Here is an 18,692-nt window from a genome sequence, read left to right on the forward strand (position 1 = left end):
TCTCCTTTCACTGATAATTCTTGTCACTATTGCTTAAAACCTTATGTGTGTTTCCTGAAATCCTTTTCCTGAGACACCACAGAAGAATCCGATTTCCAGACCATGCTGGAGATAGCCCCTACCCAGACCTGGTAATAATATATCAATGTTGGTTCATTAATTGTGACAAATGTACAATACTAATGTAAAATATTAATAATAATGCAAACTGGGTGTAGAGTGTATAGAAACTCCAGTAGTAACTTCAGAATAATTCTATAAATCTAAAAATGTTCTAAAATAAATACATTTTAAAATATTAATGAATTGATACAAAAACCTGCATAAGAAATAAAAAAGTGTTTAGTAATATTTTATTTCATTTTCAAAATTAATTTCCAGTTTAATTCTACTATGATTAAAAAATTTATGCTAAATAGTTTTAAATTTAATATATACTATGTTGAAGGAGCATCCTTCATGATCTAAATCTTCAGAAGTTTTTTTGAATTTTCTTAAGACTCAATATGTTTAATTTTCAACTATTTCATACAGACTTGAAAACAATATATATTGTTAATTATTCAGCTTAATATTTCATGTATTTTCTTTTTAAAAGGTGAATAATTTTGATGTTCACATTCTTTATATTTTTACTGATATTTCTTCTAATCTTTCTGAGTTATGAAGATATGTTAAAATTTTTCTAATAATCGTGGGTATTTCCACATTATCTTTTTAGTTCTTTAATGTTTGCTTTATTTTTATTTTATGTAGGATAACATATTTGTATTTAGGATTGTTATATCTTCATGGTAGATATATTCTTTATTGTGTAGCATCCTTTTAAGTCAGTATTCTTTGATGTTAATGTAGCTATAGTAGTTATTTATGGTTAGTGTTTGCATGGGTTAGTATTTTCCTTTTTTTTACTGTTTTACCAGTAGGCACCTTAAATTTGAATGTGACTTTATAAGAGCATACTTGTTCATTTTTAATCCAGTTTAACAACTTTTGTGTTAACTGAAGAAATTAATCTATTCAAATAATTGTCAATTAGGATAAAGTTGCGTTTAAATTTCATTTTATTACTGCACTTTATTTGTACTAATTACTTTTCTTGCCTTCTTTTTTACTAATTAGTTTTTAACATCCTCGTCGCTATTAGCATGGCACTTATACAGTTTTTACTGTTACTTTATTGATTATCCTAGAGGTCATAACATGCATTCTTGTTTTATTGATCAGTGCAAGGGTTTTAGACTATTTTAGACTCTATTTTTCTCTTCCTGAGTTATATATTAGTTTGTCATGCACCTTAATTCTGTATCTACAGTATTTCAATATCCAGAACACATTGTTATTATTGCATTAATAGTCAAAGTTAATTTATATTTACCCACATATTTAAATTTTACAGTTCTTCATTCCTTTTTGGGTCTCTAAGGTTTTAAATAAGCTCTTTTTCAGACTATGTCTACCTAATAGAGATAAGAATCTAAAGAGAGTCTTGATTCTTTTATCCTTTCTATGAAACAAATATGGGAACATATATATCATAAACTTCACCCCCTAATAAATATGGCCCTGTATCTGTTAGATTCTCACCAGTTGAGCTACTCAACAAACAGAGTGTTTATTTCTTGCCACAGCCCTTCTTTCAAGAATATAAAAATATTCACATTTTTCTAGCTGTACTGAGCCCAGAAAATAGAGACAAGAAGTAAATTTTCTCCTTGACATTGTGATGTAATTTTTATACTGTATATGTGCTTTTTGAGAGAATAAATTTTGCTTTATTTATTTGGTAAAGTCCTACATAAAGAGATGAAGATACTGGTAAAAACAGCACACCCTTATTTAATTAATTATACATCAGAAATAAGCAAAAACTTGCATTAAAATTAAGCAGTTTCTTTTTGTTTTGAGTTATTTTAAATGACATATCTGTGTCTGGCGGGAATTTTGAAATGTTAACCAATATTTTTTTATTTTCATACTCAGAGTCGTTTCTGCTTAGTCTACCATTCTCAGTTCCTTTCATCACAGGTATTCATTGTTTCAAGAAGAAGCTGGTCACAGACCAGAACAAAGATACCTGTTGACTGGTTGAATGGATTTTCAATTCACATCACACAAAACAGACCCACAGAAAAGAACTTTTGATTTGCAATAACTAGGCACTTGAGAAAAAGAAAAGTTTGCTTTCAATTTCAAAAGGTCTTGGCTTGCCTTAATTCCAGACAGTTTATGAGACAGAACTTGAATTTCTGGGTGAGATTATTAACAAAAAATAAAGAACACAGATAGGGCATGAGATCTGTTTTCTTGCTTCTAAGAGAAAAAATATATATGATTCAAACAGTGATTGAGTGGATAGAAAATAATTGAGAAGAAAGAATGAGAATTAAACCTTTATTGTCTTTATCCAGCCTGATTTGTGGCTCACAGTCAGTATTTATTTTTTTTAGGATGAGATCCTGGAACATAGAAACTGGCTTGATAGGTTTTGGAATTGCAGAGAAAAAGAACAAGCCTCACTTTGCCTGGAATCTTGTAAGTATGTAAACTCTCGGTGGGCCCTTAACTATGTTAATATAGCCAAAATGTAGAAGAAATTATAGTAAGTTTGATCATGAAAGAGTCTGAGATAACATCCACTCCCACTTTCTCCTGAAACTTACTCTGGGTTAGATATTGCATGAAGAATATCCTACAGTCCGTCCCCACATGATCTAGGGGAGATATTTAAAGATATCTCTGAGTGCTGGTTATCAATTGCTCATGGTTTGGTGGGTTGAGGGGATTAGGACCCTGTAGCTAAGAACCTACCTTTGCTAGACAAGAGACATCTTGGGAGTCAAGTCTCACCTCAAGGGGCTTGTATCACTGCTGACATCAGGACAGATGCCTGCCTCATCAAGTATGAGAGATGCAGGCAGCAATGTCTAAGCTCCCAGGGACAACTACCATGAGTTACTGGATTCAGATGCAGTGAGGAGAGAGGCAAAACTAGGCAGAAAGTGTCCCCACAACAGAAACCACAAAATAACCAAAAAAGAACATATGGAACCAGATGGCATGATGGTCTATATGCTTCTGCTTAACAGAGATTCTGCCGAGAACAAGGAGAAAGAAGAATAGGGGGGAGATAACCTAAGATGTTATTTACCCCAAAGAGTATGAGTTAACCTGGAAGTGACCAAGTTATTTTAATAAGCAAGTTCAATTTAATATTTTTTTTAGGGCAGAATTTGGGGCTCAAGAGCTACATTAATAATACTAACAAGGAAATAAATACAATTTTATGTTTGTAGATTTGAGTGTTGAGTCTGAATTGTAAATCTGCTCTAAACTTAAAGAAAGAACCAGAAGTCACTAATTCATTATTTTCTGCATTAAACATATCATATACAAAAATAGTCTTCAGCCGCTAACCTGAAATATATAGCAAAACATAACTATTTCTCTTTAAGCTGACTTAAGATAGCCTTACTTAACTTCAGTAAGAAAAAAACAAAATAAGCAGTTTGCTTTGTTCTTTTTTCTCCCTCCAATGTTGCAGAACACAATACAGTCACATGGAACTGTCTGAAAATTATAGTCTGGATTTCTTTAACCTATATTTTGTACCTGGACTTCAATTTCATGTAAATTTTTGTTTGGTATCTCCCAATAAAAATGTTAGTCATGCTTATTAGATTTATCAACTTGGAATAAAAATCTTAAAAAAAAATACACATAGCCAACATACCAACCAATTCAAATCTCTTTTCTGCTTTCACAACTGAACAGTGAACATTGAGTCAGCAGTAAGTTTAGGTCTCTCAGATCATTCTTCATCTTTGATTATATGTCATATTCTCTTTTCTGATTCCCACAACTAAGATTTACCATTTGCCTGTCTACCTCCCTCATTCATCATTTTGATTTTATTTTTTCCTCCTACCAGTTTTGATTCATTTGTCCCAAGCTAAATGACATTTAATGCTTCAAACAGGAATTGATCCTACAAAACATGTCTCATTTCATTTACTTTTGATAATCCCCATATTAACTACTCAAAATAATTTACAACAAAAATCAGATTAACACTTGAGGACTAACTATACTTCTTCCTACACCATTTTTACTTTTGAAAATAACAGCTGTATAAGTTAAAAAATTAAAAATTTTCATGCTTTGGAAATAATCAGTTACCATTCTCTATTTCATTTACTTCCCTTTCAATATAGTGTTCTGTTGAATTCTGTCCACAACTTTATGTCTGATGTGATCTCCTGGATTTCTGTTTCCTGTGTTGATTCCAATTATGAGTATTCTGTGGAAGCTAAGCTAACATCATGAAACATTTTACTAATCTAAACTGAGGCAAAGACATTGTTTTATATGTTTTGAACAGGTGAAGACTTTTCCATTTGATTGTCTTCTTCAAATAGAGCTTCTGCCAGCCAAATTTATATGGGAATAAAATTAAAGCAAGTCAAGATAGACTCTTTGACAGAAACCTGTGGTTTTAGGGGTTTTAGTTCCTGATTTGGGAGGATTCATATCCTTTGGTTGTTATTTAGTTGGATTTAATTTTTTTATTCAAAATCATGATCACTGGAGGAAAAGCTACCCTACCTAGACATTCAGATAGGCGTGAGGGTTAAGAATAGCAGATCCAAAAATTTTCTCAAAGAGAAATTTTGAAGCCTCTCCAGTGTATAAGAAAGCAGTTGTTTGTTAAGACCTGACCTCGAGGTCTATTCCTTATAGAACAGGATCTCCAGTGCCCGACAACAGAACTTAGTGAGTGATTTCAATAAAAAGGTAAAGCAAAATATCAGAGTAACAAATCAAGAAGTTTATGAGAGTGAAGAAAAAAAAGCCTAATTATTTTTCAATCAGTTTAAAAGAGAAAAACAAAGGAGATAGATGGTAGCTCGAAGAGGATCTAAGCCAAGGAAGAGTTGTTTAAGAACTAGACTGGGCTAAGCTAGACTGTGCTATAATAATGAAACCTCAAGTTCTTAGAGGCTTAAGACCACAAGGATGTTTCTCATTCACACTACATGTACCTCAGGTTGGCCTCTTGGACTCAGGCTGATGTATTAACCACCATCTCACACATTTCTAGCTGCAGATAAAAATAAAATGATAGAAGTCTGGCAATAAATTGCCCATCAGGTAATGTCTTATTTTCCTTCTGTTTTTAACTAGTATAACTAGTCATCTAGCCCCTCCAAATCCACCAGTAACCACAAAGTATAATTCTTTCATTTAACCTGAAAGTAGAGAGCTGGGAATATTTAAAAGTAGCACTTAAAATTACAACAAAGAAGTTGGAGAGAAAAGACAATAGATAGAAACTATGAAAATATATAAAACAGAAAAGGTAAGAGCAGTTTTTTGTTAGAAAAATAAGTACAGGAACCAGGGGAAGAGATAGAATTTAGGGCCAAGGTATAGAGAGAAGCCCTCTTTCTCTCAGAGAAGAGAAAGCAATTTAGTAAAAAGCGAGTTTAAAGGTAAAATGGTAACATTCTTAGTGTTTCCTTGGAAAAAGGAAGGAGAAAGCATTAAGTTACATTTATACAAGGTTCAAGACTGATGTGGTGAAAGCATAAAAAAAAAGTTAGAAAAAATTGTGAGTGTTGTGATAAGAATTCTTTGAAGTTACAAACAGTGGCTAGATTATTTTAGGAAATAAAGAGAAGTGTGGTAGACACTTAGAGACTAGACCAACAGAGAAAGATCCTGTGATGAAAGGTTTCAATCAGATCAAAGATGAAGCAAGGTATGCTGGAAGTGAGGAGGTCAAGATTAAAATAGCAGAGGTGATGTCAAAGAAATGGTTGCATGAGAAGTAATTCTGATCTCTCCCCTTAAAATTTCAACAAATTTCCCTGGCTGATTGGCTCAGAGGTAGAGCATTGACCTGGTATGTGGATGGCCTGGGATTGATTCCTGGTCAGGGAACACAGGAGAAGTGACCATCTGCTTCTCCACCCTTCCCCTTCTTGCTTCTCTCTCTTTCTCTTTTGCCCTCCTACAGTCATGTCTCAAATAGAGAGAACTGGTCCAGGGCACTGAGGATGGCTCTATGGTCTCACATTAGGTGCTAAGAGCTCAGTTGCTAAGCAAAGGAGCAATGCCCAAGATGAGCAGAGCATTGCCCCCTAGTGAGCTTGCTGAGTGGATCCTGGCCAAGGTGCATGTGGGAGTCTGCCTTTCTGCCTCCCCTCTTCTCGCCAAATTTAAAAAAAAAATAAAAGGAAAAAATTTTTCACAAATTGAACAATTATATTGTAGTGAAGGAACCCCAGCTGAGCCATGCCTGAAAGATCCATGGAACAAATGGACTGAAAGTGGGATGGGTTTAAAAGGAGCACAGCGATAAAACACTCTGTGGTGGAATCCAGAGGGAAGAGAAGGCAGAGGACTGAATTTTTCTTTCTCCTTGCTGGATGGAGTGATAGAAGCTTGAGTTTTATTCTGAGCTAGGAGAGGTGGAGAAACTGAGGGGCACAGGGGAAGGAGCTGATCTAAGGGGGGCACAACCAGGTGCAGGGTAGTGGCCCAGGTTACCAAGTACTGTTCATGTTGCTTGGCTTGTGATCAGCTGGTGCTCAGCATGCGCTCAGCCTGCAGTGCTCACTCGATCACCATGCACTGGTACCACAGTATCTGGCTCATGTGGTACAGTGTGTGCTTCATTGGTGGGTGCTTAGCCCACCGAGTTTGGCCCATGGAGTGATGCACATTTTAGACCCATGGTGTTCAAGAGCACTCAACTGCAGCCAATGCTCTACCAGCTGAACATGCTCTATGCAGTGTCAGGGAAGATCAAAGTGTGCCCCTGCCCAGCCTCCCATATCTCAACTTCTTCCTCAGGCAGTACAAAGAGTGGCAGTAGCGGGCCTCCCACAGCTGACTCTCTGGGGCCACTTTCTCCCCTGACAGGTGGAAGGGCTCTGTGTCTGATTTCCTGGTCTGCTGAGATTTGGGGAAGAATGCCCAGACACCTGAAACCATCATTGCTAAAGCCATAAAGCCATAAAGCTACAAAGTTGCAAAGCTGAAACTGTAAGGCCCTCAGAACAAGCTCCACCCACCAACACAGCTGCAGCCTTACCTATATCACTAGACAGCTGAATTCTGCCCAAGAATTTCACAGAGTCAAAATTTGTAGTACAGCAACATCTACTGGAAAAAAAATGTTGTTTCTTGTTAGGTTCTTAACCCTAATGCCACTCTCAAATGCCATCAAGGTAGAAGAAATCAAGCATCATGGATACACAAGACAGAGATGTAGTTCAGATAGATAACAAAAGGTCTCCAGAAAAGTATCTCCATTACATGGAAACCTTGGAGTTAAATGATAGAGAATTAAAAATTGAAGTTTTAAAAAACTCAATAAGTTGTGAGAAAACACTGATAGGCAATTTAATAAACTCAAAAAACAAATTAATGAACAAAAAAAGTACTTCACTAAGGAAATTGAAACCTTAAAAAAAAACCAAACAGAGATGAAGAACTCAATACATGAGCTGAAAAATGAAGTAACAAGTTTAGCTAATATAACAGGTCTGATAGAGGAGAAAATCAGTGACATCAAAGACAGAAAACTAAAGATACTACAGAGGAGAGAGACTAATAAATTTGAAAAAAATGAGAGCTCTACAAGAACTGTTTTATTCCACCAGAAAGAGCAATATAAGAATAATGGGTCTATCAGAAGAAGAAGAGAGGAAAAAGGGAATGGAGAACCTATTTAACAAATAAATGATAATGTTCCAAGCCTGTAGAAAGATTTAGAAGCAAAATCTTCCTCTTCCTCGAATCCAAGAAACAAACAGAACACCAAGCTATCTCAACTCAAACAGACCTACTCCAAGACACATGGTAATAAAATTATCATAAATGAATGACAAAGAAAGAATTCTCAAGGCAGCTAAAGGAAAGAAGAGCATAACATATAAAGGAAAGACCATTAAGATATCATCAGACTTCTTAGCAGAAATTCTATAAGCCAGAAAAGAGTAAACCCAAACATTCAAAATATTGAAAGAGAGGAATTACCAGCCAAGATTATTATATTCATCCAAGTTATCCTTCAAATAAGAAGGAGAAATTAAGACATTTACAGACATACAGAAGCTGAGGCAATATATCACCAGAAAATTCCACTGCAAGAAATACTAAAGGGGGTTATTCAATTAGATATAAAGAACAAGGCAAAACAAAACTAACCAGTTAAAGTTCTAATGAGATCACAATAAAAATAAGGATAGTCTGTGACAATAACATAAAAGGGGAGAGGATAAAAATCAGCAGTAGCAAAGGAGGATGAAGTGTAGCAGCATTTATATGAAAATGGACTTTTGCAAATATGTGAATTTTTTCTTTTAATAGCCAAAAGATAGGCACTCACAAAAGTGCAAATACTGAAATGGTAACTTAGAAAAAGAAGAAACAGCCTGAGCAGACAGTGGCACAGTGGATAGATCATTGGACTGGGACGCGGAGGACCCAGGTTCAAAACTCCAAGATTGTCAGCTTGATTAAGGGCTCATCTGGTTTGAGCAAGGCTCACCAGCTTTAGCCCAAGGTTGCCGGCTTGAGGAAGGGGTCACTTGTTCTGCTGTAGTCTCCGCCGCCCAGGTCAATGCACATATGAGAAAGCAAACAATGAACAACTAAGGTGCCACAATGAAGAATTGATGCTTCTCATCTCTCTCTTCCTTCTTGTCTGTCTGTCCCTATCTGTCCCTCTCTCTTTGTCACAAAAAAAGAAGAAGAAAAAGAAGAAACAGGGGAAAAATGTATGGAATACCAACAAACAAAAACAATTGACAAAACAAACAATTGACAAAAATAACAATACAAGACACAGAGCTATCAGAAAACAATACATAAAATGGCTATAGGATATACTCAAGTGTCAATAATTATGCTAAATGTAAATAAACTGAACTCACCAATAAAGAGGTACAGTGTAGCAGATTGAATCAAAAAGCAAAACAGAACCATATGCTGCCTTCAAGGTACACATTCATGCTACAAGGACAAAACATGCAAAGTGAAGGCTGGAAAACAATTCGCCAAGCAAATAATACCCAAAGAAAAGCAGGTGTAGCCATATTCATATCTGACAATGATGATGTCAAGACCACAAAGGTAACTAGAGACAGAGATAGTCTTTTCATAATGATAAAAAGGACAGTATATCAAGAAAACATAATATTTCTTAATATATACACACTGAACAAAGGAGCATAAAATATATAAGACATCTATCTATTGACTGATCAAAAAATAGAAACAGACAAAAACACATTCATTCTTGGAGATTTCAACACACCATTGATGGCTCTAGATCGATCACCCAAACAAAATATCAATAAAGAAATATCGACCTTAATTGACACACTAGACCAATTAGACTTAATACATATTTTATAGGACATTTCATCTCAGGATTTCAGAGTACACATTTTTCTCCAGTATACATGGAACATTCACAAGAATAGACCATGTGTTGAGCCACAAAACTAATATCAACAAATTCAGGAAGACTGAAAATATACCAAGCATATTTTCTGACCATAAGACTTTAAAAGGCTTCAATTGCAAAAAAGAAAAACCCCACAAAATGTTGAAATTAAACCATATACCTCTAAAAATGACTGGGTCAAAGAAGAAATAAAAGCAAAGATCAAAATATATATACAGACTAATGAAAATGACAATACGACATGTCAGAATTTCTGGGATGCAGCAAAAGCAGTAATAAGTGGGAAGTTTATATTATTACAGGGTTATATCAAGTCACAGGAGAGATTCCAGTGAAACAACTTACCATCATATCTTAAGGAACTAGAAAAAGAATAACAAAGGCAACCCAAAATCAGCAGAAGAAAGGAAATTGTAAAAATGAGAGCAGAAGTAAATGAAATAGAGAACAGAAAAACTATAGAAAAAATTAATACAGCAAAGAGCTGGTTCTTTCAAAAGATCAATAAAATTGATAAACCCCAGGCTAGAATCATTAAAGAAAAAAGAGAAAGAACTCATATAAACAAAATCTAAAATGAAAGAAGAGAAATTGTCACAGGTATAATAGATATACAAAGAATCATTGTAGAATACTTTGAAAAATTATATGCTACTAAATTCAACAATCTAGAAGAAATGGACAAATTTCTAGAACTGTACAATCTTCCTAGACTGAGTCACAAAGAAGTGAAAAGCCTAAATAGATCCACAAGCAGGGATGAAATAAAAACAACTATCAAAAACTTTCCCAAAGGATCTGATGACTACACTAGTGAATTCTACCAAACATTCATAGAAAAGGTGGTTTGTATCCTCCTCAATGTCTTCCAAAAAATAGAATCAGAAGCAATACTTTCTAGCACATTTTATGACGCCAATGTAACTCTCATACCAAAACCTGGCGAGGAAAACAAAAAAAGAAAACTACAGACCAATATCTCTAATGAATACAGATACAAAAATCATAAACAAAATACTAGCTAATCAAATACAACACATTAAAAAAATAATACATCACAATCAAGTGGGATTCATTCCAGGATCATAAGGATGGCTCAACATATATGTATCGATTAACATTATACATTATGTCAACAAAACAAAGAAAAAAATTATATAATCTTTTCAATAGATGCAGAGAAAGAATTTGATAAAAATACAGTATCTGTTTATGTTTAATATACTTAATAAAATGAGTATAGAAAGAAAATACCTCAATATAATAAAGGCCATATATGAAAAACCATCAGCTAATATCATACTGAATGATGAAAAACTGAAAACATTTCTTCTAAAATCAAGAACAAGATAAGGCTGCACACTGTCTCAATTCCTATTCAACATAGTGTTGGAAGTTTTAGCCAGACGAATCAGACAAGAGAAAGAAATAAAAGGCATTCACATTGGAAAAGAAGTAAATGTTTCACTTTTTGTAGATGCCATGATTCTTATATAGAAAACCCCAAAGATTCCACAGAAAGAATAATAGAAACAAACAAAAAAACAATACAGTAAGGTCACAGGATACAAAATAAGTATACAGAAGTCTATTGCATTCATATACGCCAACAATAAAACCAGAAAATTAACTAAAAAAATATAATCCCTTTTACAGTTGCAATGAAAAAAATAAATAAAATAAAATACCTAGGAATAAGCTTAGCAAAGAATGTAAAGGATCTATATACAGAAAACTACAAAGCATTATTAAAGGAAATGGAAAAAACACAATGAAATGGAAAAATATTCCAAGTTCATGGATAGGAAGGATCAACATAGTTAAAAAGCCTATATTACCCAAAGCAATATACAAATTTAATGCAATTCCCATCAAAACTCCAATGTCATTAAAAAAAATGGGACAAAAAATTACCAGGTTTGTATGGAAGTATAAAAAAAAACCAAATAACCAAAGCAATTCTGAGGAAAATGATTGAAGCCAGAGGTATCACATTACCTAACTTCAAATTGTACTACAGAGCCACAATAATCAAAACATCACAGTATTGGCAGAAAAATAGACACACAAACCAATGGAACAAAATCGACAGCCCAGAAATAAAACCACATTTTATGGACAAATCATCTTCAACAAAGGAGCCAAAAACACACAATGGAGTAAAGAAACCCTCTTCAACCCATTTGGTGCTGGGAAAATTGGAAAGTCACATGCAAAAGAATGAAACTTGACTACAGTTTGTCCCCCTGCACAAAAATCTATTCAAAATGGACCAAAGACATAAATATTAGACCAGAAACAATAAACTACATTGAAGAAAACATAAGTACTAAGCTTATGGACTTTGGTCGTAGAGAATAATTTATGAATTTGACCCCAAAGGCAAAGAAAGTAAAGGCAAAAATAAATGAATGGGACTATATCAAACTAAAAAGCTTCTGCACAGTAAAAGAAACTGTCAGTAAAACAGATAGACAGCCAACAAAATGGGAGATGATATTTGGAAACAACAGCTCTGATAAGGGGTTAATATCCAAAATAATAAATAACTCACAAAGCCCAGCAATCAAATTAAAAAACAGGGAGAGGACCTGAACAGACACTTCTCCCAAGAGGACATACAAATGGCCAACAGATACATGAAAAGATGCTCATCTTCACTAGCTATTAGAGAAATGCAAATAAAAACTACAATGAGATACCATCTCATACCTGTTAGATTGGCTGTTATCAACAAGTCAGATAACACAAGTGTTGGAGTGGCTGTGGAGAAAAAGGAACTCTCATTCACTGCTGGTAGGAATGCAAATTAGTACAACCATTATGGAAGAAAGTATGGTGATTTCCCCCAAAATTAAGAATAGAACTACTATATGACCCAGCAATCCCTCTACTGGGTATCTATTCCCAAAACTTGAAAACATTAGTACTTACAAACACATGCACCCCCATGTTCATCACATTATCCACAGTAGCCAAGACATGGAAACAACCAAAGGGTCCCTTAATAGAGGACTAGGTAAAGAAGATGTGGTACATATGCACAATGGAATACTACTTAGCCATAAGAAATGACATATTGCCATTTACGACAACATGGTTGGACCTTGAGAACATTATACTGAATGAAATAAGTAAATCAGAAAAAGCTAAAAACTAATATTTCACACATTAGGTGGAATATAAAACTGAGACTCATGGACATAAATAAGAGTGCAGTGGTTACGGGGGGGCATTGAGGGAAAGGTATAAAGAGGGACAAATAGAAGATGATGAAAAATGAGTTGAATTTGGGTGATAGATATGCTACATAATCTAGTATTCAAATGATATAGTGATGTTTACCTGAAGTCTATGCACACTTGTTGATCAATGTCACCCTTTTAAATTTATTTTTTTTAAAAAAAGTTCTGAACACAGAATTTGTTGTGCATTCAATAAACATGATTTTACAAAAATGATGACAAAAAAGAGATTAAAATAGCAGAAAAATCATGATTCTTGTTTTAAGTATAAGTCTAGTTAGTATATTATAGTTTGCTGCTCTAACAAAAAGCTCTGAAATTTTATGGCTAAACAAAATATGATTTATTTCTCTTACACACAATAACTGATGGTGGTGTCCTTACTGAAGTGGTGCTCGTAGACAGCTTTCTCCAAGCAGTGAACTAAAGGGATCCGGCCTCCTTTCTTCATGTGGCTTTACCAGTTCAAAATTCTTTACTTTCAATCTTGCAGGAGGGGAAGAGAGAGCATGGGAGATCATAAAGGGTGATTAGCGGGACAGGTCTACCTAACTTTCTGTCTAGGATCCTTAAACCAGAACTATTTATCTTGACCTAAAAGCAGCTGTACTTGGAAATTCAGTCTTCTTCTATTCTACAAAGAAAATACATAACGGTGCTGTAAAAGATAACATTTCTATTCCATGTCCTCCCCTCTGGTCACAAATCACATAACTGCCATTCTTACAGGTAGAAAATACTATCTTCCCCCCCTGCAAAAACAACCAAAGTCCGCACTAGTCATTTCAACTCAAAAGTCAAGATTTCTTATTTTAATAAAACCTTCCACATCAAGTCTATCTATAATTTCCCTTCCTGCAGCAACCTAGACACTTCAGACATGTTACCTGCCCATACACTCCCCATGGAGTCTAACATACAATGGTAGAGTGCAGGCAGATCTACTACAATCACATTTTCTTCTGGAAAACTGAGACTGGAAGACACCTTACATTTATTAGTCCTTAGCAGTTATGAGATCCTACTTAGAAGGTATAAAAAATACCTCCTATTCTCAGCTGAAGGATGTTCTTTAATATGGCTTTGATTCTACTCGCTGGGTGGACCCTCTGACCCATTTTTGTCAATGACTCCTGGCCCTGCTCTAAAGGTTTTCTTTTGTCCATTATTTTCCCTGGACATATATGACATGTGTGTTGATAGACATTCTTATCTTATGGCCATGGCATTTTCAAAGCCTGCACCAACTCATGGAAAGTTGAGTCCTGGGAATTTTTAAACTCAAAGAATTAAAGGCTTTTTTAAAGTCATCATACTTCTTTTTTTCCAATAAGAATCATTCATACTTAGTTGGTATTCTGATCTATTTGCTTTTACTCTGCCATGTGCTTCTGGTAACCACATTCAAAGTTTTTCCTTAGACTTTCTCAGACCACCAATCTCTTTTTTTTCCTACTTTCCTCCTACCTTCATTCCTTCTCTTTGCAACTAATAGCAGCTACCTTAAATTTTTTTTGAATACTAATTGGAAAGACCGTACTCTTAACTTGAAATTTTCTCTGGGTCACTTTTACTTTATTTACATGAGATGGTTCATCTAGCTTTTGATTCACAAAGCCTTCTTAGTATTTCTTTTATTTTTTGTATTTTTCTGAAGCTGGAAACGGGGAGAGACAGTCAGACAGACTCCCGCACGGGCCGACCGGAATCCACCCAGCACGCCCACCAGGGGTGAAGTTCTGCCCACCAGGGGGCGATGCTCTGCCCCTCCGGTGCGTCGCTCTGCCACGGCCAGAGCCACTCTAGCGCCTGGGGCAGAGGCCAAGGAGCCATCCCCAGCGCCCGGGCCATCTTTGCTCCAATGGAGCCTTGGCTGCGGGAGGGGAAGAGAGAGACAGAGAGGAAGGCGGGGTGGAGAAGCAAATGGGCGCTTCTCCTATGTGCCCTGGCCGGGAATCGAACTCGGGTCCCCCGCACGCCAGGCCGACGCTCTACCGCTGAGCCAACCAGCCAGGGCCTTAGTATTTCTTAATATCTAAAATTTGGAAGATGATTTCCCCAACCTGCACAGCTCAAAATGTCTGTATTCTCTCTGAGCCTTTTTATATCTGTTTGTAAACTAGCTAATTCTTTCCCAAGCTCAACTCTTGCCTTTATCAACTTGTCAAAAATTGTATTAACTAGAGATATTATTATTGGCTAATAATAATCAATGTACACTATTTTGTTTCTTTCTTATCTAGAGTTAATAGGTCAGTCTCTTTATAACCTGACTCCCACATTGCTGCAGGCTCTGCTAATATATATTTTTCTTACTGTTAAATGGATTGCACTTTATCCAGAATCTAATTTTTATGTTCTTGTTGTAGGAACAAACTATGTCAAAGTAACAAGTTCTTTTTTTCCACCAAAATTAATGCCTTCCCAAAATCTCAATGACATGTCATAAATAAAGATCCATATATATACACATGCATATGTATGTATGCAGGTACACACATGCACATATATACATACACAAAGATACATTTTTATTAACAAACACAAAATCCACCCTGATGTTTCTTATTAGTGACTCTTCTGGATGGTTCTCCTTCAATTTCCAGGATCTATGCTTTTTCATCTTTTCCTACCAACATCCATTAGGTAATCAAACTCCTGAGCCAGATCCTTTGCAACTGGTCAGCCCAAGGCAAAGAAAAAGATAAGTACAGTAATGTGTGAAGGTTTTAGTGTTAGAACTGGAAGTGATATATATCACTACTAAAAACATTGTATTGACTAGAGATATTTTTAAGATTTACCCAGATGAAAAGGTCTGAGGTAGTATGGTATATAGTTGGGTTTAAGACGAAAATAAGATAATGCATTAAACACATAGTATTAACTCTGAGATTAGATAAAGAGAAACATATATACATGGTGTTGGGCGGATAAAATGTATTATGCTCACTTTGTTAAAGATAACACGAGGAGGCAGTCGCCCAGGTGATATTAATGTGTGTTGGAGATCGTTGTAACCTGGGGCTTGGTTTTGGGATTAAGCCTTTCCCACCCTTTTTGCTGTAGGGCGGTACAATCCAATCATGCCTCAGAGTAGTGACTTTGTATTAGAGACTACTCTATTTTGTATATTGGATTAAAGGTTGTGAAGCTACACTATAAAATGGGGGCAGAACAGGACTTGACTCTTGGTTCCTGAGATTAGCCTGAGAGAGCAGAGAGAGTAGAGCCAGCAGCGGGAAAAAGGCCACGTGGAGGAGGCCAGGAAAAGCAGCCAAGATGGCGGAGTGCTGAGTGAGATGCCAGTTTGTGCAGTTTGACGCTGGAGAAGGAAGGAGATGGGGAACTGAGGAGAATAAGTCTGGTGAGCTAGAAACCTTTGATTCTAGGAAACTCGGATAAATCAGTAGCTTTGTGAGCACTGAATGTGATTGGGTTTTGGAGCCCAGTGTGTATTTTTACTTGCCCGCCGGGTGCAAACTAGGATTAAAGACTATGGCCCACCAGCTTTTGGCTCCGCTGTTTCTTTACCGACTGTCCGAGTCCAATGCGAACCTGCATGGGCCAGGTGGCTGTGATAGTGGCCCTGGCCCTGATTATTGGCTTTACACATGGCTAGGTAGATTTGGTTATAAATCAGTTAAACATTCCTTGCCTCAAAATGGCACAACATCCTACTCTCTTATCTATTTCTACTTTTCTTCCAACGTTAATTTTCAATCACTACTTCAAATTTGTGTGAATTGCCTTCTGTATAAGAGTAAAAGAAAAAAATATTTTCTTTGATTTACATAGGTTGTTAAATAATTCAAAGAGCAATTAAAGTGTGAAATAAGCAAAACAAAAGACATGATAGCTTAAAAAACGAAAGTATCATACAACATTTCAAGGACTTGTCCATTTTAAATTTACTTGTTTTCTTTACATTTTACTCCATTTTGATATTAATCAACTCATTTGTTCCATCTTCTTTCACAGTTTAATTCTTACTGCTGATGTTGGTATCCTGAAAACTAATTAGTACATCTTTATATCAACAGCAGCTAATTTCTGAAACCTTTGATACAAATAGCTTTCCATGTGTCCTGGGAATGACATAATGTTTTTATTCCCATTCATACTTGAGATAAGAAAGAAGCTTCTAGAATCCAAGATCATTTTGCTGGTTTTATGGAATGAATGACACACACTAGGTTATCTAAATGCCTTTGCCTTATACAAAGTGTGTGGGAAGGGACAGATCATTTGCATTTCTAAGGCTTTGTATTAAGTATCTTTGCTGTACTTAAAATTCCTTAGAATGTACTGGCAAGCCCCAAAGAGTATAGAGTCAATGTGAAGTGATAGAAAATCAGAACACATTTAATTATTCCAATATTTATCTTTTCCATGCTATCATAGAATCTTTCATGGTAGAGTCTCTTTCTTTCAGGAAATACCTGAAGCCTTTTAACAAACTCATCTGATTTGGTCTGTCCTATCCAGAATAATCTCTCTTTTGATAAATTCATAGTCTTTCTGATTTGGGACTTTAGGAAGGTTAGAGTAGACAGATTATAGAGTTAAGGCTGGCTGGAGAATAAAGTAAAAGCAGAACAGGATGAATGGATGTGAAAAAAAATGTGATTATGACAAGGGATTATAAGTATAGTAGATTGGCGAACAGGATAAAGAATAGTGTCTTTAAGAGGGAAGGAGGAAGACAGTGTTTGTGACAGTTTTAGTTAATGACATTGGATATATAGCAGTGAACCAAGTAGAACAAATTCTCTATCTGCATAGAGCTAACATTACAATTGTAAGTAAATGTAAAGCCAGTAGTGGAGGCCACCATCAGAGCTGCCTGGCCCATGCAGGTTCAGGTTTGATTCAGATGGTAATGAAAGAATGGAGCCAAGAACTGGTGGGCCATTAGCTTTAATCCTAGCTTGCACCCAGTGGACAAAAAATGCACACAGTGGGAAAACACCTCCCTTTCCATTCAGGGCTCCCAAAGCCACTGACTTATCCAAGTTTCCTAGAATCAAAGGTTTCTACCTCACCAGCCTTGTTCACCTCTGTTTCCCATCTCCTTCTCTCTGCACCAAATCTGCACAAACTGGCTTCTCCTTTAGCACTCTGCCATCTTGGCTGCTTCTCCTCTCCTCTACATGGCCTTTCTCTGCTCTCCTCTCCTCTAATGCTAATCTTAGGAACTGAGTGAGAGTAAGCTCCCAGTCTGCCCCATTTTATAATGTAAAAATCAAAACTTTTAATCCAATATACAAACAAGGAAGTTTCTGATACAATGTCACTTATCTGAGGCAGAATGGGATTCCTCATGAGAGTGTGCCAGCCCCCCACCATGCAACAGTCAAGTGTGTGGGGAAAAGTTTAGGCTTAAAACTAAGCCTTCGGCTAAAAGGACCCTGCCTGCTTACAGTCTGTCCCCCACACCCAATGCAAACGATAAGTGAGCAAATATATACAATATATATCATATTTACAAACTTATTTGACCAACAATAAAACATAAGATGTTGGAAGGTAATGATCATAAAGAATGAAGGATAGAAAAATCTGAAATCTTTCTGTTTGTATTAGATTTTAATGGAAGGGAATATTACAATCTTAAATAGAGTGGTCAGAGAAGGCTTCTTTGAGAAGATGATTGTGGGTCAAATAAGTTTGCAAATATTATGTATATGTTTGTTCACTTATAGTTTGCTTTGGGTTTGAGGGATAGGCTGTAAGCAGGCAGGATCCTTATAGCCTAAGGCTTAGTTTTAAAACTAAGCTGTTCCCCACACCCATGACTGTTGCATGATAGGGAGTGGTACACACTCCCGAGGAAACCCACTATGCCTCGGATAAGTGACTTTGTGTTAAAGACTTCCTTGTTTGTATATTGGATTAAAGGTTTGGATTTCTACACTATAAAATTGGGCAGAGGAACCCATGCTAGAGGAGAGCAGAGAAAGGCC

This window comes from Saccopteryx leptura, chromosome 3 (assembly GCF_036850995.1).
Source record: "Saccopteryx leptura isolate mSacLep1 chromosome 3, mSacLep1_pri_phased_curated, whole genome shotgun sequence".
Classification (NCBI taxonomy): Eukaryota; Metazoa; Chordata; class Mammalia; order Chiroptera; family Emballonuridae; genus Saccopteryx; species Saccopteryx leptura.